Source organism: Typopeltis vanoorti, chromosome 9 (genome assembly GCF_054136105.1).
Source record: "Typopeltis vanoorti isolate ZY-2024b chromosome 9, IOZ_Tvanoo_1.0, whole genome shotgun sequence".
In the NCBI taxonomy this organism is placed as follows: Eukaryota; Metazoa; Arthropoda; class Arachnida; order Uropygi; family Thelyphonidae; genus Typopeltis; species Typopeltis vanoorti.
In genome coordinates this window covers 99,954,162-99,981,418 of record NC_143557.1, presented here as the reverse complement: position 1 = coordinate 99,981,418, position 27,257 = coordinate 99,954,162, and the positions used below count along the sequence as shown (strand labels likewise).

General features: G+C 33.4%; 1 pseudogene; it reads right to left on the bottom strand.

Annotated features, from left to right (window-relative positions):
* Positions 1-2,734: 2,734 nt before the first annotated feature.
* On the bottom strand, positions 2,735-2,852 carry LOC150103298 (U4 spliceosomal RNA; annotated as a pseudogene).
* Positions 2,853-27,257: the final 24,405 nt, after the last annotated feature.

Below are 27,257 nucleotides of genomic sequence, written 5' to 3'. Positions count from 1 at the left end.
AGTAAGCAAACAGACCAAAAGTCAAGTTTGCGCCTGCAATTGATGCAAGTTTAACTGATCCCACAGGTAGTGCAAGACCAGGTCAACTCGTGGTGAAGGTGGAACAAGCTCCGATCACTAATCTTAATATTTACCCTTAATGCCAAAACACATCTCCAAGAAGGGGATGTATGATGTTTTGTATTAAAGGCAAGGGGCCACTACCCAGACCGGTTTCGACCTTTATTGAGGTCTCATCAGTGGGAGCCAGGCTAGAAATAGAAATACCAAGATTTAGTAATTCAGAGCTTGTAAGTATTTCACCAAAACAAGTTACCATAAGGTGTTTTAACCTTATTAAATAAAAATCTCTGGAGGAGATATAAATGTAGAAAGTATTTTTACCTTGGGTATAAATAAATATGTTAAAGATACCAAGTAATTTTAAACCTGGTTTTACTCCTTCTACACCTTCACCACGAGTTGTCCTGGTCTTGCACTACCTGTGGGATCAGTTAAACTTGCATCAATTGCAGGCGCAAACTTGACTTTTGGTCTGTTTGCTTACTTGGGAAATGGAGTAAAACCAGGTTTAAAATTACTTGGTATCTTTAACATATATTTATTTATACCCAAGGTAAAAATACTTTCTACATATATATATATATATATATATATATATATATATATATATATATATATATATATATATTATTTTTATTTATTTTTATTATTTTTTTTTTCGTGTGACGTTTATGTTCTATATAAGAAGAATGAGACTGAGTTAAGAGTTTTCGGATGGATTACAAAGCAAATTACAAAGGTATATTTAGGGAAGAAAATATTCATTCAGATTAAAATAAAATAAACGTTTTAAATTATTTGCATGTTATAATGATCCTAGAAGGACAAAATTGGACACTTTTAATAAGTTCAAAATTTTGAACTTATTAAAAGGCTTTAAAAAAAAAAAATTAACAAGAGCCTGAAGTTACGGTTGCTTATAGAAATCACCATAGGTGGCGCTCTGGCACGCGAATAACATATTTACGTTTGAAAGCGAAAGCTATAATTTTATTTAGCGAGTTACTGTTGCCAGTAGTTGGAACTTCGCCAAATAATTGAAGAACCGGACGTATTTAGTAGGTGTAGAACTTTCCAACAAGACTATGAAATATATTATAAGCGAGATGCTAATAATCATATACCAAACATAAGAGGAGACAGACAGTGGTCACTAGATGTTTGAGAAACAAATAGCGATGCACATGACGGTAGCCTATACGGTAAAGTCACCCACATGTTACGGCATAGATAGTAATCCTTGAGATGTGACCTTGATCGTGCCCAAAGACCTGAGCCGTGCTACGAGGTCAGCTTATCGCAGAAGTGACGACCGTGTAGAGCATGACCTCTGACGTCAATGCCGTTTGTGGGCGGAGTATAGTATGCAGAGATGTGAAGTGTATGTTTGGAGTTAGTACCGAGTTGTACATTTACAACATGAAATGCATAGGTGGAAAACATTTCACTAGTTTGAAAACCCTCTGTTAATTAAGATAATTCTTATATTTTGACAGCTTGTGATGCAATTATACCAAAAATGACTGTTATTAGGAAAAAGAAAGAAATGGTTGTAAATATCCTGATATTTGGCTACTATGTAGGGATCTGTAAATATGATATCGAAGCATAACAAGGTTACATGATTGCAGTATCATTAATAATCGTTTTTCTTACTAGTTTCGTGTGTGGTGTAACACACACAAAAACAGAGTAAATATTATTAACAGTGACGTAATTATTTCTGATGGGGAGGAGTTCCCATAGTACGCTTTCGATGGCCCCTAGATACCTTTGTTGGTTCATCTAAGCTCCCACAGCGGCACATAGCGGAGTGAGTAGGCCACCCCCTCTTTGACCAAGAGGCTGTGGGTTCAAATCTTGCTTTGGGCATAGTTTGTAGGTGTTTGTATAAGTTTTCTCTAGATGAAAAGGATGGTTCTATGAGTTTATAAGACGTCTTGATTGTTACTCTGAAATACTTGGCATTCATTTCTAGTTGCACCATCATTTATTTTGTATTAATGTGAATTGCAAACAATCGTTACTTCTCCTTACATAATACATGTGAAGATACAATACTTGAATATTAAATATTTTAATGAGCCTAATTTTTAATATTTCTTAATTTTAATAAATAAAGTAAAAATGTAACGTCAAAAGATTATCATCGAATGTTATTTTGTTTGGAAGATCAACAATGAACATTATTTCACTGTCATATAATATCAATACAAACATCATATTAATAAATATTCCATTTTAAACTAAAACCAGAAACATAAACTGGAAAATTCACCAATTGTGTTATTTTATTCAGTAGATCAGCAATTTGTACATTTTGGTCCTAAAAAGGACTGGGAGATGGACTGAGTCCTTGACTCTTTATCCCTTCATCTGAATGAAGAAAATCTGTGTGGATGGGGTGTTATTGAGCTAAAAGCTCTAGTCATGACTGAGTAACAGCAATAGCCGAGCCTCAGTTAAAACTTCATTGGCTACAGCATTGCCTTATCTAAAGGTAAAGCCGTCTCTAAAAATTCGGACGATCTCTAGGCCATTCAATCGTGGGTGAAAGACCGTCCGTCTCAGCGGTGGTCTTCCACCTACCACCACCGAGCAGAACCGCTCAAATTCCGAAGAAAAGCATTCACCGACAAAGCCCCTCACTGGGCCGTGCAGGAGAACACTTTCCCCGGAGACTCAAATTGCTCCCTTAAGGTAAAAGCCTTAAGAGAGCGAACTCATATTAGCAATACCCGAGCCTCAGTTAAACTTCATTGGCTACAGCATTGCCATATTTAAAGGCAAAGTCGTCCGTAAAAATTCGGACGATCCCTAGGCCACTCAATCGTGGGCGAGAGACCGTCCATCTCATTGTTGGCCTTCCACCCACACACCACCACCGAGCAGAACCGCTCATATTCCGAAGAAAAGCATTCACCGACAAAGCCCCCTCAGCGGGCCGTGCCGGAGAACATTTTTCCCGGAGACTCAAATTGCTCCCTTAAGGCAAAAACCTTAAGAGAGCGACTCAATCTCTCGAATCTCTGCGTCCCTGGGGGTAACAGCAACAGCCGAACCTCAGTTAAGCTTCATTGGTTACAGCATTGTCATCTGTTACCATGGAAGTCCTAAAAAGAACCATATCCCTACATTTTGAACTTGAACTTGAACTTAATTGGTTGATGGACTGAGTCCTTGACTCTTTATCCCTTCATCTGGATTTTAGATTGTGGGTAATTAGATTATTGTGGGTAATTTACCCGCTCATTGTGAGCATTGAGGCTGTATCAGCTTTCTCTTGCGATGGAGGATTTCGGTTTTTTATATTTGAAACGATCTGAGGGCTTGTAGTCCGCTGCCTGTCGAACTAACTGATTTGGGTGATTATCCGTGATTGTGAAGAATTTCTCTGCAATGCTTGTCATGTAGGTCTTAATATCTGGAAGATTGGCTTCTTGATGTAACTGGATGTTTCTGATGAACCATGGGGCATTAAATGCCATTCTTAGGCATTTATTCTGTATTATCTGAAGTCTGTTGATGTTGCTTTTAGTCGTGTGACCCCAGGTTGGAGAGGCATAAGTTAGTTGCGGTCTGATTACCGATTTGAAAAGTAAGATTTTGTTGCTTATGCTTAGGAAGCTGTTCCTGTTCAAAAGTGGATATAGCTGTGCTATAGTCTGACTTGCCTTAGTGGCAACACTATCCATATATCCATATGTGACTTGAAGTTTAGACGTCTATCAAGATGAATTCCCTTGGTAGAATTGCGCCAAGGGATGACCCTCCATTTTTTTAATTAATTAAAGCTCTGGTCATGGCAGGGGGGTAACAGCAATAGCCGAGCCTCAGTTAGAACTTCATTGGCTTCAGAATTTTGGATTGAATGAATCCAACCCTCCATTTTTTGCTTTTATGTAAATATTACTACATAAATTATATTAATAAACAAAAGGTGTGCAAACATAAAACTCATTATATAAACCATAATTTTTAGCTTAAATTATTATATCTTTCTCAATTAATATATTATTTATTTTTATATTTTTATTAATAAGTTAATTTTATTTAATTAATGATTCTTTTAAGAAACAAAGTTTTTCAGTCTGATGGTTCTTAAATATTTTTTCTCACGCTTCATCTCTGAAATTCCATATAGTACTTTTCAAACCAAAAGTTTTATATGTTTCATATATTTTTCAATATATTTTAAATACTTTTATTAAAAAATAAATAAAGTTTATGTATCTACTAATTTCAAGAATTATAAAGTTTTTTTTTTAGAATTAAATTATAAAAATAAAAATTATGCCATACCTTAATTTTTCTTTTTAATAAATTAGGTAGATAAAAAAATAAGGAAATAAATCTTATTTTATTTGGAATTATTTCATTAATTTCAAAGTAATTTCAGTACCAATCGACGGCTGCAGTAGCTCTGTGGACGTGATGTATACAACATATTTTTCAAATCAGTATGAAAAACCCTTTTTAAAATTATGTAATTTAATGTTGTGAGGCTGAAAAAAGTAGCGCTTCCTACAGACACACCAAATTGCATTATAATTAATATAACTGGACGTAGGAATATCTAATTCTATTGACTGAATATTATTTTTCTCTTCTCTTTCTTTCGTTTATTTCAATAATCCATCATAATTACACGAACATTACTAGAATGTTATTGTGGATTAATAGTGATGCCTTAAATTGTTATAAATGGAATGATGATCCATGTTTTGCTAGAAATAATTAAGCCTAATTATTCAAAGAAACTTTTGTTTACATAGTGAGGCAATTCCCATTCAACATCATTTTAAACAGGAACTTCTGTGCCAGCTATTTCTAAATCAACATAAACTTATGAAATGTAACCCCCTACCTTGAAATTAACGGTCGTTGGTCTGTAAGATAAAAACAACATTAGATGAGTTCTTACTACCACATGTTTCTGTTACTGCATCATCACTTGTGGTTCTTGCCTCAGATACAGGTGGTGAAGCTTAAGCAATGCATTAACACCTAATTTCCCCCTTGACACTTACACGCACGTACGCACACGTTTTTTTTATCATTTATTTCTTTCTTTTTAATATAATGAGAATTATGGTGTTCTAAAGAATTATGTTTGAAGGTTTTGTCATGATGGGAACATGACCGTGACGGGGGAAAAAAAGTTTAATACAAGTGTTTCTTTCTGTGGTTTAATAAAAGAGTTCATTTACTATCTACCTTTGAAACCAGTAACCATTCTTTGTCGCTACATGTTTAATTTGGTCACAGAGTGCATGCTATTTTGAGGAAGTTACATCTTACTGTGACCGAATTAAACATGTAAATATCATGTATTTAATATCTTATTATAAACAGGGACGGCTCGTGCATAGGCACTGCGGAACTGTAGCACCCCCAATTTTTCTCAATATATAAATATATTTATCAATATTTAATTTTATCATCAACAATCCTATACAATTCTCTTATTTTGTATAAAAAATAATAAAAATCCATCTTGTAGCACTTAGGAGGGCGAAGGACGCTAGCAGCACTGTATTTACCACAGTGTCATATTGCTACGCCCGCAAGCATATGCACGTCATAGTGAGATGCGAGCTATTAGCGTAATGAGGCACTGTCTGTCGCGCAGTTCCACTATTGTTTATATGCAGCTTGCGCCAGTAGTAGAGTGTCGTAGTGCTTATCGTGTTTACTCCGTCTCTTTAAATATTTGGAATCCATTCAGGAATGGATTTTATTTTTAAGTAATTTTGAATTATACCAAACTGTATAATTTTATCGATAATCAGGGCCGTCGCCAGATCAGATGGCGCCCTGAGGCAAACAATTAAATATCGCCCCTGATCAATTATAAGACAAAAAAATAAGAAAATCTGCAATTGCTATTTTGTTTTTATTATAAGAGAAACATTAATGCAAAAATTACATAATAATATTAATTAAATGTTTGTTCTATGGGGGGATATCGCACGATAAAACTGCTTATAAGCTCTTCTAAATTTAAATTATAAGCTATGTCCGTCTCTAACGATATAGTTGCTAGACCAAACAATCTCTCTTGGGTCATTGCTGTTCGCAAATAATTTTTAATCAGTTTAAGCTTGGAAAACCTTCTTTCCACGGAGACGGCGCCTACCGCAATATGGCTGAACGAGCGCTCTTGTTAAGCTGCGCCGTCAGGGCAGCCTGCCTCTATGCTACACCCTGTCGACGGTACTGTCGATAATAAACAATATTTTTTCATGTTTAATTTTTTTTTAAATTTTTACCATAGTTTAATATTTTAGCCAAACACGTCTACACTGTACTTACAGTGTGTATGTATATTTCGAAAGTTGCAGCACCTCTACGATTTCAAGCCACGAGCCGCTACTGATTATAAATATCATAATTTCTCTGTATCCTATTACTTTATTGGAAATAAATATCGTGTGTGTGGGGGTTATGCCATTATCTTATATTCTTTCACTTAGAATCTAAGATACTGGCATAACCCACACGCGATATTTATTTACGATAGGCCTGGTGGCTTCTCGTGTCTGGGTGTAATATTAAAAAAAAAAAAAAAAAAAAACGATATAAAAGCTGAAGGAGAACAAATGCAATAAAAATGGACGGTTCCTATGGAAACCGCAAACGAATTGCAATTTTTTGTCCAACCGTTTTTTTTTTATTTCCTTGTCATCACTACACCTCAATTGAAATTGAGAACAGTTTCTACTACTTCTACTACTATATTTTACAAAAAATCTATCAACTGACTAACTATCGAAGAGAAAAATATTATATCTTTGATACTATCAAAATTCACGAGAAATGTATGCAAGTAGTTTTGTACGGGAGAGCACTGTTATTAGATATATGTGCAAAATTTGTCAAGTGAACTGCAGTGACGCGACAGTTTTCGAGATGTTCTGATACTAATGTGAATAATAAAACAAACTGTGATTTTTATTTTATCATAAAATTAAAATTCTATTCTACTGACTGCAAAATGGTATAATTCTTCCATGCTTGGTTGAGATGACTTACCTGTTTACCAGTGTTGGAGATTGTTTATTGATATCGTATCTTCACAATGACTCAGGAAATATATAATGTCCTAAAAGAAGACAAATGACAAGAAGTGTTGTGTGTATTTTTATGAGAAAACAGGAAGGAACTTTTAGGATTAAAGTAAATTAAAACAGAGACTTATTCATATTAGCACAAGTTAAATTCAACATTTTTAACTTAAATATAAGTACAACCTTAAAATGTCATATACGTCTTAACATTTTATTGCCTTTCGTTATAATAATAATAATAATAATACAAAAGTTATAATAAAAAATAAATGCCCTACTTTTAAAATTCTGCACTTTTATATCTAGTTTAGATTATTTTGCAAAATTTTGATTAAATCATATTTTTTATATAATACTTTTTATTTTATATGAATATTTTTTTTATTTGAGAATAGAACCTTTTTATAGCTAAATAGACAAGTAATATTCTAATAGGTAACATATCACTGATTTATTTCTTTCAGTGGAATATATGGCAAAACTATAATCAATAACGATACATCAAAACAACAGTATTGTTATCTCTGTATCCTATTACATTATTGCAATCAGAGCACGGGACAATCTCGTGACCCAGCAGCAAAGTATTGTTGCATGGTTAATTAAGGTTGGTTGTTTTAGTTTACTAGAGGTTTATGTACTTTAAATGCGTCTCATTACTTTTGCAAACACGTGAATGACTTATATAAGTGCACTGTTGACATAAGTTATGGCTCAACACTGGACAGACACGAACAAAGCAATAAGAGTCGTCTTCGTTTCGCCGCTTCTAATCTTTTCAGGATTTCTAAATATAAGATTTTCATTAACTTCAATATATTACTTTTATTACCAGATAAAGTGAGAGTCGATATAATGAAAACATCCTGAATTTTGATTTGCACTTTCATCATTTAGAGAATCAATCTGATTATATAAAGTGAATTCTAACAATTTTAAATTTTGATGGGCCAAAAACAAGAGCGCTGCCGAATCACATTCTGAGTGATAAGTAAAGATTCTAATTTCGAAAGCAAGAGAGAGAAAAAAAATTAGAATTTCAAATTATTTCAACATCAGCGTAACTTCCCTGTCCAGATATAAACTTTCTATTGAAGTTTTCGTTGCTTTTTTTTTCGATTATTACAACAGCTCTGAATAACAATCGTAACTGCAGTTGGTGATCCCAGCTATTTTTTCTTCTCCATTTTCTATCTTCATTTTCTCTTCTTGTGTGCCTATGTTTTGCAAACTTTAGTGCAATGACAAGGAAGAATCTCATGCCCATATTCTGCATCTGTATCTGATCAAAGTTTCCTAAATCATTTCCCATTAACTGATATTAATAAGATCGTCGAGTGCTAAAAGCTCAGTCGAGTCATTGTTAGTAAGGTTACCGAAAGACATAATAATAATAAATAAATAAAACAAACTCAACTTCAGGAAAGGATACAGAAAGAGCTTATTGGGATAGTTTAAAATGACCTTGAAAAAAATAAAAAAAAACATTTTTAGGTGATATCAGTTCTCCAATCCTTAAAAGCATTGAAGTGCATGATTCATCAGAGATGGACCGAACAGAGTCAACGCCAGGAGAGGGGAAAATAATAATAATAATAATAATAATAATAATAATAATAATAATAATAATAATCAGCACCTCTTAAAAGTGTTTTTTTCTCTGTAACCTCAATGCCCGTGTCCCATTTTTCAATATTCTTTATGACGGACAGCGATTTTTTAAATTACTTTATTCCATTTATTTATTTAACTTTTCAGGTGCATTTTGTAATGCATAGATTGTTTCTGTTCCTCGTACTTTGTAATGTATTGTAATACTATAATTACGGAGCTTATCCGTCGAAACGAGATGTGTTTATGTGTGTTAGGAACATATGTACAAAACGTATACATGCTTGTGTAACACTACCAGAAATAACTATATGAATCACTCAGTCTATCTGTTTTATTCTTTGTTTTGTAGCAAATGAAAATCAATAGTTACAGTATTCATATTTTAATAACTTCTGAGATATTTTAATTATTTTTTTAACATTTTAAATTGTTTGTTTTTTTAAATGTTATTCTGATTAGAGATATTGTTCACGTAATTAAAAAAGATTGTTTAATATTTTATTTGTAGTATTAAACGTATCACTGAAATTTATTTTTAATTCTATTATAGAAAACAACAATATATATTTGGCGCGAGACTCAGGGATCCATTAGCATTTCGGTAATATTAAACTCGAGGTTCTTTTCAACTAATTATTGGGTAACGAAATATAATATTCGGTATCCAATTGTTTTCTTTTAATTAGAAGCTGGTATTCCATTCGTTGCTGTGGAAACCACGAGTCATTGTTGAAGTTGGTCTGTTAATTAGCTTTAATAATGACCATTACACCCTTACACCCGTGTGCAATAGCACTCGTTAACATAGTTCTAATTATTTTTATACATTCCAACAACGCATCTCTTTGGAATTCTTCGTGTCAGCATTCCCTAATCCTTTGCTTTTCTAACAGAAATCGCTTTAAATTGACCGCTAGTGTGTTTACGTTGCAAGTGATAAAGCCCGATAATGAGGTCAGTTATATCGTCTATATACAAGCTTATGTGTCAGGAAGAAGGTGTGGTTCCTGTCTGGGTTTAAGGGCCGACCGAATGGACTTTGGTTTCATCCTGAAGATTCGTTTCACTGCAAGAGATACATGAAACGGAGAACGGACGCTGGGAGAAGTCAGATGATGTAATTATGGTAAGAGTTAGCTAATATTCTTTTAGCACTTCTGTGACAAATGGTTTTATTTTGTAAAGAGAAGTTTTGAAATAGGAAAATAACGATAACTCTTGTCTGTTTGAGAATAAGGATAAGATATTTATTACTCACCAAGTAAACAAATTAAGCTCTGCGATAAGAAGCCTGTTTTTAAAAGTTTTGTGTTAGGATACATGGAGCTTTCTCCACCTACGAGTTGCTTAGGCATTGAACTACTTAAAAAGACGACATATAGAAGGATATGCATGTTAATATTTCATTAGTGTTTTTTTTTTTAAAGGATTTCTTTTAAACGATTTCGATCTCTTAATTGATTGTATATACAAGTTCTATAACTTTGAGTTACTGCGTATATTCCACACTTCTCCATACATTCATATCTTGAAAGGACTCAACGAGGCTAGTCAAACCTTCAATGTGGCAAACCATCTAGTCTCATTTACGTGTGTGAATTTTTTTTTTTTTTTTTTTTTTTTTTTTTTTTTTTTTTTGTGAGCACAGCCACACCCAAGTCATATTACACGTTATTTTCCGTACTCACTGTTCAGCAAATCGCTATTTCTTTTATTTTCTTTTTTTTTTTTCACTTGTAGATGCATGTAATGGTTTAATAACATTTTTTAAGCAATCACATGTGTGTATAAATGACGTAAATAAAGCATTCATTTACGTCTGATACATAAACGAAAAATTTAGAAAAATTTTCACCTTAACGAAAAGGTTATTCTGAATAGGTTGCCTTAAGGGAACATGGCAACCAATCTGGTTATCGGTCTACATCATTAAAGTTTTTTTTTTTTTTTAATTCCAGAAATAAGATTGTCACGTTTACTGATAACTGTATTAAGAACTGTAGCACTTGTTTTGTTTAGTAATTTTAATATTAGTATGTAATGTCAAGAATCTGTCAACAATCATCTTTTTTATTGGAGCAACAGCACCTGTACTTTGACTTTTAATTTTTTTATGACTTTTTATTATTTGACATCATTTAGATATTCTCAGATTTTACACTTGTTTTCATCATTTCCCTATTAAGAGTGAGACATTAAGAATAAATCCCTTAAAACCACTTTTAAAACAGTTCTAAGAAACATACTTGGTTGTCCGAGTGATTAGCGTATTTGCTCTCCAGCCCTCTTGTCTGTGGAGTCGAACCAACCTCACTGAGGTATTTGTGAATGCCTTTTAATAGCAGATAATTTTCATCACTGGATGTGAGACCCTACTCTGCTCACTGGAGGCCTGACGTGGATTGAAAATTAGCATGTTTGGTCTCGAGAATAATGGATAAAATAGAAAAAATAAATAAACCTTAATCCCCCCCCCCCCACACACGGAATGAATCTACTACAATTTTACAAAAACTTTTCGTGGGTAGGAACCACATATATAAATAGAGTTTAAAGACATTGAATCTCCAAGATGTTTAAGTCAACACTTTGCACGTAATGAAGCCACGTGGATATAAAACGCGCCACAGCCATTAAAACCCCACACTTTCCTTGAATCATCATTTTTACACGTGTTTTGCATTCATCTAGTACAATAGTAGAGTTCACTGTGTCGGCAACCATGAGTAATTATATTCATCCGCACTACTGCATCATCATCTGAATATCCTCCGTACATAATTACAGTCCTTGTAGTCTTTATTTCTCATTTGTGCATTTTGTTCTGAATTTTGTATCCTCCCACAGTAGGTTTGTGACACGAACATTTATAACTTAAACAATGGTAGTATCATGAACAATAGTTAACCAACAAATGGAAAAATACTGTGACGTCATGCACGCAATGTTGACGTAATTTCTATGCCTGAATACCCAGATTTGTTAAAAACACACGTGCATCCTTGTTTTTTTCCTATCACTATGTGAATTCAGCCTTGAGAAGAACACGAAAGTATTCTCTAAGGTCAATGCTCACTTCTGTATGAAAATGTAAGACGTACACGTGCCATCAAGATGAGAGTTTTTGATGTCAGCTTTTCTCTTTATTTAGGCATAACTTCAATAAAATCTATTATTATATACTTAATGATATATTTATAACAAACTTAAACTATTGTATTAAATGAAATATATTTTTTTTTTCGGGGGGGAAGGTGTTGGACTGCACACACACATACACACACACACACACACACACACATATATATATATGGAGACTTCAACTGATTGGTCTCCAGAGCAGGCGTTCCAGTTTCGTTCTCCTCCATTTCGGTTGCCAAATATACATAAGCTCGACCCTGTCCCTTACAGGTTAAAAGGACTCCAAGTTAGCTGAGGCATAATAATTCTCCCACGTACTCTGTCAGATACCATAGGAGAGGAGTCCGAGTAATGGTAAATGGGAAGGATAATGTAGGCTACATTATGCAAGGAGACTCCTCTTATGGGTGTCATGTCCAAGAATGTAAGTCCTCTCACTGCATATGTTCATACGCTCCTTTTAACTGTTTCATAAATTAAATGTATAATAAACAATGATAGTTTGTCATTGCGACTAAAAATCCACTCTCGGAAACTAGCTTCAACAAAGACGAGAAATCAAATCAAATATAAACAACATGCCAATAACCTTAACAACAAAAACTACTACTACTACTACTGCTAATAATAATAATAATTTTTACATCCACATAAGGGTGGGATTCACATTGCTTGCTAAAGAATGTGCCAAATTTAGAGTCCTTTGCTTTTGATCTCCTTTGCTTGCCAAATTCCGAAAACCACTCTGACCTTATCTTTCTTATTCCCAAAATTAGACTTTCTTGCGGTCCGGCAATCAAAATAGTAAAGTCATCTTCCCTAGGTGACCTTGACATTCACAACTTCAAATGCTTGCATTCGTCAGCGAGGGAGTACTAATACTGAATACTTTCTCTCTCTTTCTCTTTCTCTCTCTCTCTCTCTCTCTCTCTTCACTCGCCACATATCCATATATCCATAACTTTTCTTAGCTAGTTCTCTTTCCAGATATAATCGCGAGGTCATCTCTCTCTCTTTTCAATAACTCAGAGCACAGTCTTGCGCAAGTTCATTCTCAGAGAACACCCTTCCTTCGGTCACTCCCAACCTAGTGTCCTGCAGCACTACAATGGCACAAGTGGGACTACCACTAGAAATGAAAATTGCACTCTTCGCTTTCCATGGTCACACTAATGTTTCCACTCTTCTGATCCAAACACTTGCTTCAAGTAAGTTACAGACATCATCCCTACCAGCAAGCAGCTCTTCAATTCCCTTCTATACAAAATCATCAGCTTTCGATGTCATAGTTTAACAAAAGGAACCCGCATACCTTCCCTTATCCTGAATAATACACAAATCAACAGACAGAATCCTCTTGTCGATTATCAATTTCCATCTATTAACTATTGAAAACCTCAAATCCGCCCATCCTTGGAAATGCTCACATGTTTCGGGAAGTGCGCCTCAAAAATTCTAGATGCTGTCCAGAGGAGAGCGAGTGGGCTGTTAGATAATTTCTCCATGCTGACTGATCTAGGCAAACCAGACAGGAGAATACGCGCAATTCACGGACACAAAATACATTATTGCCAGGTGTATTACATTGATTTCAAAAGACGGTGCCATACTGCCAGTATGGGTCTCACCGCAGTTGCATCATTCGCTAACTAACTCATGTAATTATTCCACTTTTTTTTTTTTTTTTTTTTTTTTTACATCGGTGGAATGATGCAATATCATTCTACGTGGAGAAGGAGGGGATGAAAACTCAGGCCTTATTTCGGACATTTCCTACTATTTTTAAAATGCTTTGTTACGTTAATTAGAGTTAGCATTTCAAATTTGGCATATTAAGTTCGGATGAATACGTCTGTCGAACAAGAAATAGAAGACTAATACTATTTAACTTAGAACAAGAGTTACAGCTGTTGAATAGCCTTAATGGTTCTTAGCCTGAAATTCACGACGGTAACTTGATTTTAGACCTATATGTTTGATTAAACGCCCACTAAAGAAATTTAAGGGTTCGGAAAATAAATGAAACCATTTAATTTTCAAATGACAAATGTGTTATTTCCGTACTTTAATTTATTTTAGAACCAAAAATTAAATAAAAAACGAATTTAAGAGTTCGCTTAATGGCAGTAGTATTACAAATGTATATGACATTTACGTTTCATGTTTTTTATGTGCATCTTATCACAGAATATATCAGTATGAAATAAATATGATTGTTCTATTTAAATCAAACAATAGATTTCTGTTCGTTTTTTATGTGATGGAACCTTAAAAAATTTATATTTATTATTGCAATGTAGTTTATTTCTCTTTTAAAAGCATTCTTAAATTGGCGTTCGTATAAGAAAATAAATGACAATGACAAGTGATTAAAAAAAATTAATTCTTGAATAAAGAAAAACTTTAACTATATTCAAACATTTACCTCCGGGTTCTCCCATAAGGAGAGATTCCAATACGCAATACAGGTAGTTTTCTCCCATAGTTAAAATAAGAGGGGTGGGGGGAATCAGTACGTTTTCGCGCGTGTCTGCATGTTTTTAAGAGCCACGCGGCAACTACATCCTCTTTGTCTGCTATATTATTTCTATACTGAATTCCAATGGCAAAATAGATGTTTTATCCACAGGTGTATTACAGACAAAATTACAGGTGTATCGATGACAAGGTGACATTTCTAAGCAGGATTTGTCCACGTGCAATGTCGAGACCTCTTGTGAGTGCCTTCAGGAAAAACCAGGTTGGTTGGTTGGAACATTGAAAAATGGCTGGCAGGATTCCAGAAGACTAATTTAGAAAACAAGAACTGTTACGTACTGTGCTTGGAACTTTTAATTTCCTTTTATTTTTCTATTCTGTGTGTGTGCGTGTGCGCGCACGTGTTACTTAAGTATCTCTTTCATTGTCTACGGAGAGCGTTCACCTCCTTGGCTTTAAAGGATATTCGCCTCAAGGTTGCTTTTTTGTAGCTTCCTTTAAATCATCTGCATTTATTTAAACAAAACAGGAAAACTGCGTTATTCAGTTTTGAAATGAAACCTCCACGTGTAGTAGGCTAGCAACTTTCAAACCTATGGAGTTTTACACGTCTCTCTTTTTTTTTTTTTAACTGAGTAACTTTCTACTCTTTCATGATCCTTGAAAAACAGTTCCTGATCTTTTCAAGGGCTTTCTTACCTATAACCGAGTTCGTCAGTCAGAAGTGCATTGTAAGATCCGTTACAATATTTCGTTTTTACGAGAGCTTGCTTGACAACAACTGAACTTTATATATGGATGTAAGGTCTCTTGCAGCTAACTTTATTTTCTACAATAGATTTCTTACCTAAAACTGAGTTAGTCAGTCTCAGAGATAAAGTCTCACTAAATAACTCTGATTTCTTAGAACTTGGATTTGTGCGCTATTCTTTTCTTACAGTATAAATCGTTGTTAGGCAAAACGTATTGGGAAATAAAAATAGTATGATCCAAGTAAAAAAAAAAAAAAAAAAAATATATATATATATATATATATATATATATATATATATATATATATATATATATATATATATATATATATATATATATATATATATATATATATATGGGAATAAATTTTTAACTTGGGTATATTGTATATTAGGATAACCAAGCAATTTTATATGCTTGGTTATTTTAGCTCCTAATCCCAAGTATGCAAACAATTAAGTTTGCGCCTGAAACAAAGTTCAAGTCTAAAGATGGTACAACACCAGGGCAACTCATTGTAAAGGTGGTTAAAGCTTTGATCACTATTCTTAGTATTTTCCCATAATGTAAAGCACATCTCACTAGAAGATGTATACTGCAATGCATTATATGGGTGGGGTCACTACCCAGACCGGTTTCGACCTTTTTTGAGGTCTCCTCAGTGAGTAGCTGAGGAGACCTCAAATATAAAATTGCTTGGTTATCCTAATATACAATATACCCAAGTTAAAAAATTTATTCCCATCAATATCTCCTCCAGAGATTTTTGTTAAAACTTAATACACCTTGTTGCAACTTATATAGGTAAAGTTGATAAGGCTTTGTATTACTAAAACCTTGGTATTTAGGGTCTAGCTACTCACTGAGGAGACCTCAAAAAAGGTCGAAACCGGTCTGGGTAGTGACCCCACCCATAATGCATTGCAGTATACATCTTCTAGTGAGATGTGCTTTACATTATGGGAAAATACTAAGAATAAGAATAGTGATCAAAGCTTTAACCACCTTTACAATGAGTTGCCCTGGTGTTGTACCATCTTTAGATTTGAACTTTGTTTCAGGCGCAAACTTAATTGTTTGCATACTTGGGATTAGGAGCTAAAATAACCAAGCATATAAAATTGCTTGGTTATCCTAATATCCTAATATATATATATATATATATATATATATGTATATATATATCGGTAGGTAGGTTGATTTTTGATTTACTCGGTTGATATATTTTTTTTTTCATTTTTCTCGGTTTCTAGTCATTCAATTTAAAAAAATATATAATAATAATAATAATATATATTTACTTGGTTCATACTATTTTTATTTCCAGAATTAGACAGGTTTGAAACAATCAAATTATATTAAATATTTCGCAGCTGTTAATAGATATCATAATGCATAATAATTGATGCAGCCAATGGGTCACAAGTTAATGACGTCATTAAAACGTAACAATAATCATACACAGCAGCTTGTGATGTGTTGAAACTTTTTTTTTCCCCCATTATTTTCCGTTCTAAGTAAATTTAGCGAAAATATCCGCAAAGTGTTTTTGTCAGTAAAATAATTTAGATTAAAACATTATTGTTGATTTTTATATTGAATTTATATATGAACATTTATTTGTAGTTTAAAAATAGAGAACTATTAAGAACATCCGCTTTGTCTTAGTCTATGTCTAGTCTTCCGGAAGTACAACTGCGTCAATGCTAGAACTTCTTTCTTCTTCTTTTTTTTTTTTTTTTTTTTTTTTTTTTTGGTAGCGAAGTTAAGTGAAATTTATAAGTTAATTTTCTCCGGTAATAAGAAGAAAGAAAGAAAGAAAGAATTATGAAGCGTGTATTCTCTCAATAGCTATATCCGTTCTATGAGACTGCCAAGATTTCTAAGTTGCTGGCCTTGAAATTTTAGCACGGCTAACCTCCCCAGACTTTGGGAGGAAAGGTCGATTGTGGTGTACACCTGTCATTTCTTGGAGAATAGTTGGCATACTGCCACCAGTAGATAACTAAGGCGTTTATGTTGCTCTTTTAGCACCAAAAGTCACTGACTTTAAAGTCACATTGACGTTTACCGCCACCTGCAATGCATTTAAAAGTGGCGCCACTGTCGACCGTCAGCCAAAAAGCAACCTGGTGGCCTACAACTGCTTCCAGACTGAGCGGCGAGGTGTTTTCCCTATTTCAAGGAGAAACTGTTTGTCTGATGTTGTAACGTTGCATGTGCAGGATAACTTGAACTCACGTGCTAGGCTAAGGAGTATAAGGCGGGAACTACAGAGATTTATTTATTTTTATTTTATTTTTATTTTTAAATTGTCTTCAGATCCTTGTTGACACTTTTTCTTTTCCATTTGTCAGAAAGGCAAACAAAGATGATGGAAGAGTTTGCAATTAAAGGGGTGGTTGAAAATCTATACTACTGTGCGTCTTTCCTTATTTTGAAATTCTACGACTTTCGTATTATCCTCTTCAGAAAACTGAGTTGAGGAAACACATTTCTATAATTTTTATAGAACTGCAGATAAATACATCTCCAAGGTTTGCAGAGGAAAAGGAAGGAAGGTCAAATTTTCTTATTTAACCTTTCATGTCACCTCTAAAGACGTACAGACGACTATCGACAAGTGATTACCGATTTACGTCATAATACCCGGAGAGGGATTGCTGTTCCTTACAATTTTCTTACGGCATAAACATACTAATTTTCCGATTAAGAAATTTTGATTCCCAAGGTCTAACAAACCAATACCCCCTCCTTCATGATCCCCTCCAAAAATGCCTTTGCGAGTATGAAATTATAATGTTGTACCGGGAAGGATACAGCTTTCCTCAGACCAGGATGATCGGCATCATTCTCTGTTGGGGCGAAAGAGGTGTACATACATCTAATAGCGCTGTAGTAATTCAGGATGCCGTCACTTGTTTAGAAAGATCGGAGTTTGAATTCGTTACAAGGAGCTTTTTAGGGCGTCATCAATGATGCGGAGTTACAGTCGCGACTCTTAGACAAGCGCGCAGTGACAAATATAATAACAAGGACCACGTGACTCCGGTTACAGCATGGTTTCCAACCACCTACAACCATTTCTTTCATCCTATCTCTCCTCCTATTTCTTTCTTTCTTTTCTGACTAATTTTTCTCTCTCTTTTCTTTTATTTCATCCTTAGCTCTTTCTTTTCTTTTATTTCATCCTTAGCTCTTTCTTTTCTCATTTCTTCCCCCCCCCGTGTACTTCTTTTATCTTTTTCTTTCATTTCTCTCATGTGTCTTCTTTTCTTACTCTCTCATTTCATATTCTTCTTCATGCCTCATCTCTCGCTCTTGGCACTCTATTTCTCTAATCTCTTCCTTTCGGTTTTTTCTCAATTCTCTGATTTTCTTACTTTCTCGTTCCATTTTCTTCTTCTTCTCTCTCTCTCTCTCTCTCTCTCTCTCTCTCTCTCTCTCTCTCTCTCTCTCTCTCTCCACTATTCAACCCATGATAATAAAAGTTAAAATTCTTTCATGTTTACAAACTGATACATTTCATGCAAGGGAAAAAACAGCAGAACGTATATAAACATAGAGTCGTTTTATAATCAAGCAATTAGGTGGCGCCACTTTTACTCTGTCAAATGTTCTCGAAGTTGTGCGAAGCAAAGTAAGGTCGTGGCATCTGGCCAGAAGGGTTGTTTGTTATAAAGACTATAAAATAGATAACATTGAGCATTTCCGGTCTCCAGAGGCAAACGGGTGTTAACCAATGATTTGGATATCATCAAGGTGAATTATGGTAGTCAGCAAAAACTATGCTGTGCCAGTGCTAGAGAATTCTACTATCAACAGGAGAGAGAGAGAGAGAGAGAGAGAGAGAGAGAGAGAGAGAGAGAGAGAGAGAGAGAGAAGCGCCGTGATAATTTATATAACTTGATAGCGCTTCTACAAGTTGAGATGGTTGGTCAGATATTGTTTTGGCATTAGATAAAATAGAAATAAATAAATAAAGATGAATGATTGCTGAAAAGCGATTGAGGAAAGTTGAGGAATTAGCTTTTTCCTATCACCCACCTCATTCTCTATCCGTGTGTGTGTGTGTGTGTGTGTGTGTGTGTGTGTGTGTGTGTGTGTGTGTGTGTGTGTGTGTGTGTGTGTGTGTGTGTGTGTGTGTGTGTGTGTGTGTGATAGAGAGAGAGAGAAACGGTTTGCCACACAACAGGTCAAAACCAGAAATTGTCCATGTCAACAGTTTATAAAACTTACCAGTAAGGTAGGTAGCAGGGACAAGATTAGCTGTGACTGTTTTGATCTGTGACGCCTCCCTTTGTTCATCTCCCTATTTCGACACCATTATACCATCTTTTCTTTTTTTTTAACGAGATCATCCCTTTCGTACGATGAAGAGAGCGGATAAAACCTCTGGTTAGGATACATACTCGTATATTGGGTTAAGAATCTTGGACGATCAATGTTTTTGACTGTCGATCCGAAAAAGACATTTCAACACAGTGTTTGGCGATGCTTAATCGCAATACTCAGGATTTTTTGCGTCGTACATTCTAAATGATAACTTACCTAATAAATTTCCCCAAGTTTTCAGATCCTTTCTAACAAATAAAACTAACAACGACATCATTATTGTGAACGTTTAATGGATAGTTAAGGCAAGGGAAAAAAAAAAAAACGCTGACCATATGGGTTTAAATATATATCTTTCATATAATCTGTGTTCATTCTATTTTCATGATAATTGCATAACTAACCCCTCGAACGGTAATAGCTGTTGGGTGGAAAAACTCGGGTTCGAATCCTGTCTTAGATGAAAAAAAAAAAAAAAAACTTCGTAAGAGTTTTTTTTCTTTCATTTTTTTTTTTTAAATGAAGTTGACTTAGCCGGTCACATACAGAGATCGAAATGAAACTGGGATTTTTCATCTCTCAAAAAAAAAAAATAAATAAAATAAATAAATAAATTAAATTAAAATAAATAGCACACATACATTTAAAACAAATACATTAGTCTCATAGCCTTAGTTGCTTCGCTCATAATTTCAAAAACACCAAAAACAATAAACATGGCTATATTCACAGTAAATCTACATATCTGGGATTTTTATATATATAGTGAAGAGAAAGAGTGAAGAGAAATATATATCCCGGATTTTTTTTGCTTTGTTTTATTTTATTTGTTAATTTTTATTTTAGAGTATAATATCGCACGGGTTTCAACTTTTAAGGTGCAGTTATTTAAATAGCAACTGCAGTGCTATGCTCTAAACCAGTGTTTCCCAAACTTATGGATGTAAAGGCCCCTTTTGAAAAATTAAAATATTTCACAGCCTCCATCGAAAAAAAAAAATTGTAATACAGAGATATATTATAATATTTATTGTATTTATATTCAATACAAAACATACACAGCGAATATTGCAAAAATCAATTGCAAATATTACATTTTTAGTATTATCTTACATACACATTTGACATTACATCTGCAGTACAACCACATGAAACATAAAATGATTAGTGTTTTTTTTTGTTGTTGTTGTTCTTCTTATCAATACCTTTAAAATGAAACTTATATGAATAAGCATATATTTACTAATATTCATTAAACGCCGAAATACGCAAGAAACAAAATTTGTGAACCAACAACGTGTGGTTTTTTCCATTAAAATATAAAACATAAAAAAAATAAATAATAAATAATAAAAATTAAATACGTTTACTTTAAGATGAAAAAATATCTACTTAGTCATAAAACATTTTAAATTTGCTTTCATTATTTCACGCCCCCCCAAGGGGGGGGGGGGGGCTGCGACCCACAGTTTGGGAAACGCTGCTCTAAACCAGTGCTTCCCAAACTTATGGATGTAAAAGTCCCCTTGGAAAAATTAAAATATTTCACGGCCCCCATCGAAAAAAAAAAAAAATCGTAATACAGACATATTATTATAATATTTATTGTATTTATATTCAATACAAAGCATACACAGCGAATATCGCAAAAAGCAAATGCAAATATTACATTTTTAGCATCTTATATACACATTTGACATGGCTCACTTAGCCTTAAGGCTAAGTGAGCCATGTCAAACATCTTAAATTTGTTTTCATTATTTCACGGCCCCCCTCAACAAAACTAACGGTCCCCAAGAGAGCCGCGGCCCCACAGTTTGGGAAGCGCTGATCTAAACAACCCATCTTTTTGAATTGTTCATTTTTATAAAAATTGAATAGTAACACTCGTAACATAAAGTCCAAAGTTAGAACAATAATAAAAATAACTGATATTCTTTAGCTAACTACTGTTAAATTAAATCTCGAAAGTCTTCACGTGATTCACGTGCTGAAACGTAAGGATTGCTTTGCGGAAGAGTTCGTTAAGTAAGTTGACCTATATTACCAATATTCGTCTCAGTCTGGAGACGGCATTTTTTATATTCCCAGATAAGTGAGCATTCCGATGTGAATAAAACACGTTACTTATAAGGACAGCTAAAAAAAGTATATGAGCATTCGCAGAAGAAAAATATGTTGAAATCGTTCCATCTCCCCCCCCCCTCTTCTTTAGTACGACTTGCCTCTATGAAATGATAAAGGAATATCACATCGCCAGAAGACGATGAAAAGTTTTGATAATAAAAATAATCCATATTTTGTCTTTTAAACCACACATGAGTAGTATTTTTCCCCCATAAAACTTCAAAAGTCGATTGAATATCGGCCATAGCTTATTATAGTAAATGGAAAATATGTACGCAATGTTAAAAAAAAGTGTATTTTTCCTATAATGCATATGTTGTCTAATTTTTATTCAAATTTTGTAAAATGGATGTTAATAATGTTTTTAATAATTTAAACGGATGTTAATAATGTCATGAAATATACAAAAATATGAAAAAGAACACACGCAATCTACAAACAAAAAATACTGTTGGTGGTGGTGATGGCCGGTGGATGGCGTTGTTGGTGGTTGTATGTAGTAGATGAATTAAGTGATGGTGAAGCAGGTTGGATGTATGTGGGGGAGTAGAGTAGAGTGCACCCCCGCGATGAGGCCTGGAGTATATATATATATATATATATATATATATATATATATATATATATATATATATATATATATATATATATATATAATAAGTAAATAAATCATCATCATCATCATACGTATCAAGGATTTAGGCCTAGTATGGCCTGTTCCGGCCTTAGAAATCATCGTTGAATCGTTTAAGAGGACGTCCTGGTTTTCTTTTTCCTAATGGCTTGTACTTTAAGGCTTGTTTTGGTAATCTTTCTGTTTTCATTCTTTGAACGTGTTCCATCCATCTATGTTTATATTTTTTAATTTTTTCACTTACTGGTTCTTTTTTAATTCTTTCATAATATCTTCGTTTCTTTTGTGATCAAATAGGGTATACTTTGCAGTTTTTCATATAAACTTAATTTCTGCTGTTGTTAATCTTTGTTTGTCTTTTTGTTTTATTGTCCAGATTTCGCTTCCATACATTAAGACCGGTAGGGCTAATGTATTGTATACTTTTAGTCTGGTTTGTTTTTGAACTAGGTTTGGTTTAAATATAGAGTTAATTACTCCCGTTATTTTTAAATATTTTGCAATTTTTATGTTTATATCTTTTTCATTTTCATAAGTGATCATACATCCTAGGTAGTTAAATGAGTTCACCTGTTCTAAGATCTTGTTATCTAATACTATTTTAGTTCTTGCTGGATCTTGTCCTTTAAAGGCCATAGTTTTTGATTTTTCTGTTAATATTATCATACCATAATCTTTGGATATCTCATTTAGATTTAAAATAGCTTTCTGTAAGTTATCTTCAGAATTTGTAATTATTATTTGGTCGTCTGCAAAGAGGAGAGTGTTTAAGTTAACTGTAGGTGAAAGTTTAATTCCTTGATGTAAATTTTTACTCCATTTTATTATTATTTCATTTAAGTAGATATTAAAAAGAGTTGCTGAGAGGGACATCCCTGTCGGACCCCTTGGTTTATCTCTCTTGTATATGATAGCTCATGATTTAATCTTATTTGTATTTGATTATTTTCATATATACTTGTGACAGCTTTTAGGATATTATTTGGTATTTGTCTTTCTTTTAATATGTTAAATAATATGTTTCTTTTAACTTTGTCAAATGCTTTTTCAAAGTCAATAAATGCAATATGTGTTTCTAAATTATATTCTCTTCTTTTCTCTATTATTAATTTTAGGCAGAAGGCTGGGTCTATACATGATCGTCCTTTTCTAAATCCATTTTGTACCTCTAGAATAAAGTTTTCGGAATATTTCATTAGTTTGTTATTTAAGATTCTGCTGTATATTTTGTAACATGAATTTAGTATACTGATACCTCTATAGTTTTTAGGGTCATCTCTATTACCTTTCTTAAAGATAGGAATCACAATTGCTTTTTTCCATTCTATTGGGGGGATACCAGTTGAGTAAATTTTATTTAAAAATAATAAGAGTCTTCCTTTGAATCTTGTTCCTGCGTATTTATATAGTTCTGAACCTAGCTTATCTTCTCCAGGTGATTTTTCCGTTTCTTGTTTCTTTCAGGCTGATTTCTAATTCTTCTTCAGTTATTTCCTTTTCATTTTCGTTAATTGTTTGCCAGTTGTCTTTTTTAAAATATTTGTCTGTCCACAGTTCTGTGTAGTAATTTGGAAATTCTTCTAATTTCAATTCAGTGTTTAATTTTATGTTTTCTTTGGTATCTGCATTTAGGTGTTTCAAAATCTTATATACATTGGGTCTTATTTTATATAAATCATGTTCTAAATTAGAAACAAATTTATTCCATGATTCTCTATGTCTTTTTCTGACTTCTCTTTTAGCTATGGCTCTTATTCTTTTATATTCTATTTCATCTTCTAATCTTTTACTGCTTAACCATTTGTGATAGGCTTCTTTTTTCTTTTTGATTATTTCTTTGATTGTATCATCCCAGATCTTCAGTTTTTTTCTTTTATTGAATTTTTTGGTCTTTCCTAAGCTTTCATTTGCTGCTGCATTTAGTATTGTTTTTATATTAAGCCATTCTATTTCTATTTCTTCATTTTGTTTTATTTTATCTAGATACTGGTTAATTCTTTGTTCATATAGCCATTGTACATTTGTGTCATTCAATAGTCTAGTTTTATAAACAAATGTTTCAATTTTTCTTTCTGTTCTTGTTACTTGTAGCCATTTAGGTGGTAATCTTAATTTTATTTTAACAAGGAAGTGGTCACTGCTTATTTCATATCCTCTGTGAACTCTGACATCTAGTGAAAATTTTGATGTCTTTTCATTTAATATGAAGTAATCTAATATTGATTTCCATCCTCTTGCTGCCCAAGTATATTTATGTATGTCTTTATGTTTATAGAAGGAATTCATTATTTTTAGGTTATTATAAATTACAAAGTCAATCAATTTTTTACCATTTCTGTTTAGAGTGTGTTCTCCATGTATTCCTATATAATTATTAATTTTCGTGTTTCCAATTCTTGCATTTAAGTCTTCTGCTAAAATTATGTAATCATTTTTATTTATTTTATTATATATGTTTTGTAGCTGATTATAAAAATCAATATTATCCTGTTCTCTTCCTTCTTCTGGGGCATATAAACCAATTATTGTTAAATAGCCTGTATCTATTTTTATTCTAGCTTCTATTATTCTTTCATTCCATAATTTATAATGTTTTAACTGTTTTGAAAGGGAGTTATGAATCCAAATCATGACTCCTGCTTGTGCTCTTTGGTCTCTGTCGACTCCACTGTATATCACATTAAAAGTTTCAGTTCTCATAGTTCCTTTTAATTTCTTTTTTGTTTCAGTGATTACTGCTACTTTAAAATTTCTTTCATTTAATAACTGGTCTAATTCTATTTCTTTATATGCTATTCCTCTTACATTCCAGTTTGCTATGTGTATTATATTTTGTCGTTTCCATTTTCGTTTTCCTTTTTCCATTCCAGGGTCGTTTCCCATAGATTCAATCCGATTATCTTTTTCTGTCAGCTTACAAGTATGGTTATGTTCTCCATGTCAGGGGACTAGCCTGACGAAGGAATAGTTCAGTGGTAGGGCTGCTACCTTAAGGCTTCTGAACTCGCCTTCTTCCGAATTTAAACCCATAGGAGGAATAGGGTATATTGAAGGGGAAAGGGTAGATTATAGAAGAAATATAGTAAGGTTTATAGAGAGGACATAGTTGTAAGGCCAGAAATGAAAAGACCCATGGCCCTCGAGTACTCTAATAGCACAAGGGTCATAAAGTAAAAAGAGTTGGCTGATAAGGCCTTATAGGAAAGATTAAAGTAAGTGGGTCTTCCTCAAAGTAGAAGAAGGAGAGGATAGATCCAGCTAGGGTCCATGGGAGCGCCGCTTCCCTTACAATCAAGATGATTGCCCCTTATGGCCCTGTTGGTCCACGAGTCCTTATTCAGTATATTCGGACCACCCCACCATATATATATACACACACACACGCTCGCGCATGTACACACACACACATGGTGGGCTCCCCTATCCGCCACCCAGGGGATGCACTCTCTAGGGGTTACAGGGTCCCCTGAGAGTAAGTAAGTAAATAAATAAATGATAAAAAAAATTTCTTAGCTAATGTCCTATAGACGTGACCTTTCCTGGGTGGAAGTCACGAACAGACAAAAAAGCATAGAGCTTTTTAAATCTACTTCGCGGTTTGCTAGAAATACACTATATATATGAAAAAAAAATGACATTTAGTTGCGCAACGAAAAGATTCCTGTAAGAATGCATTTATGAAACAATCACAAATACCTTTTTTTTTCACTTTTTCTTTTTTTCAGGATAGACAGTACAAAAAATATGAATAAAAGAAATAATAAAAAATTTTGAGCCCTAAAAAATCTTGTTCGTAACTGCTGGATGGGAGTTACGAACACAAACAAAACACATAAAAATTTTTTAAAAACTACTTCACGATAAATTAACTATAAGTTTTGATGTGTTGGATTGTTACAATACTTGCACTTCATTCACCTTATGAACTAGAAAATTTCACGTCAGTGGTATGGAGAATTACAAATAAATCCTTACATAAAGAATTACAAACATAAAGATAATAAAGAATTACAAATTTATTAAATGTTAAAGTTCTTAAAAGAGCTGGGAGATGGACTGAGTCCTTGACTCTTTATTCCCTCATCTGAATGAAGAAAATCTATGTGAATGGGGTGTTATTGAGCTAAAAGCTCTAGTCATGGCTGGGTAACGGCAATAGCCGAGCCTCAGTTAAAACTTCATTGGCTACAGCATTGCCATTTGTTACCCTGAAGTCCTAAAAAGGACTCTTCCACTTCAAGCAAGGTCATCTTATTAAATTATCCAGCAATTTTTGTTTTAATATAAATTATACATACGTAATTATAAAAGGAGTTTTGAACAATTTTCATTAATAAAATTCTTAAATAAAATGTTTAAATGTTTCAAAAAGACTTTTTACTTAAATATAAAGAGCCAATAGGCTTCATAAAACAATGTGGGATTTAATATCCCCTTAATTTAAATAATGTTTCAAAAAGATACTTTTACTATTATTTTTTAAAATTATTTGTTATTAATAAGATTATTTAAAACAATAATTTTCAGCCATAAATGAATCACATTAATGGCAAAACTATATGTACAATGTATATGAACAAGGTGGATTAGTTGTGAATGAAGTTGGAAGAATGATACGTGCTACGTCAACAACTGTGGAAACGGGTTGTTTGTGTTCAGTAAGGAAAAATATTTATGCATAGGAAAAAGAGAGTACTCGATAGAATAGAGCCCCATTGAACTCCCATAGAAAAAAAAAAAAAAAAGATACTGTGCAAAACAGCCAAAGAGATTGTCCATCCTATTTCAAACTGAGAAAGACAAAACTCGCAAGAAGTTTGTTGAGTAAGCCTTTTAAGCCTAACCCAATCGTTTCCAGATTGGTAATGACAAAGACCAGCTACATACATTTCTACAAACCTTTCATTGGAACTTATCAAGAGATGAGTATTGGTGGGAATTAGGACCAAAGCAACTAAGAGCATTGGAACAATATAATTATGTCTATTAATTGTTGGATTTTTAGTCGGCTTTCATGATGGAAAACCAGAGTTTCTGAGAAA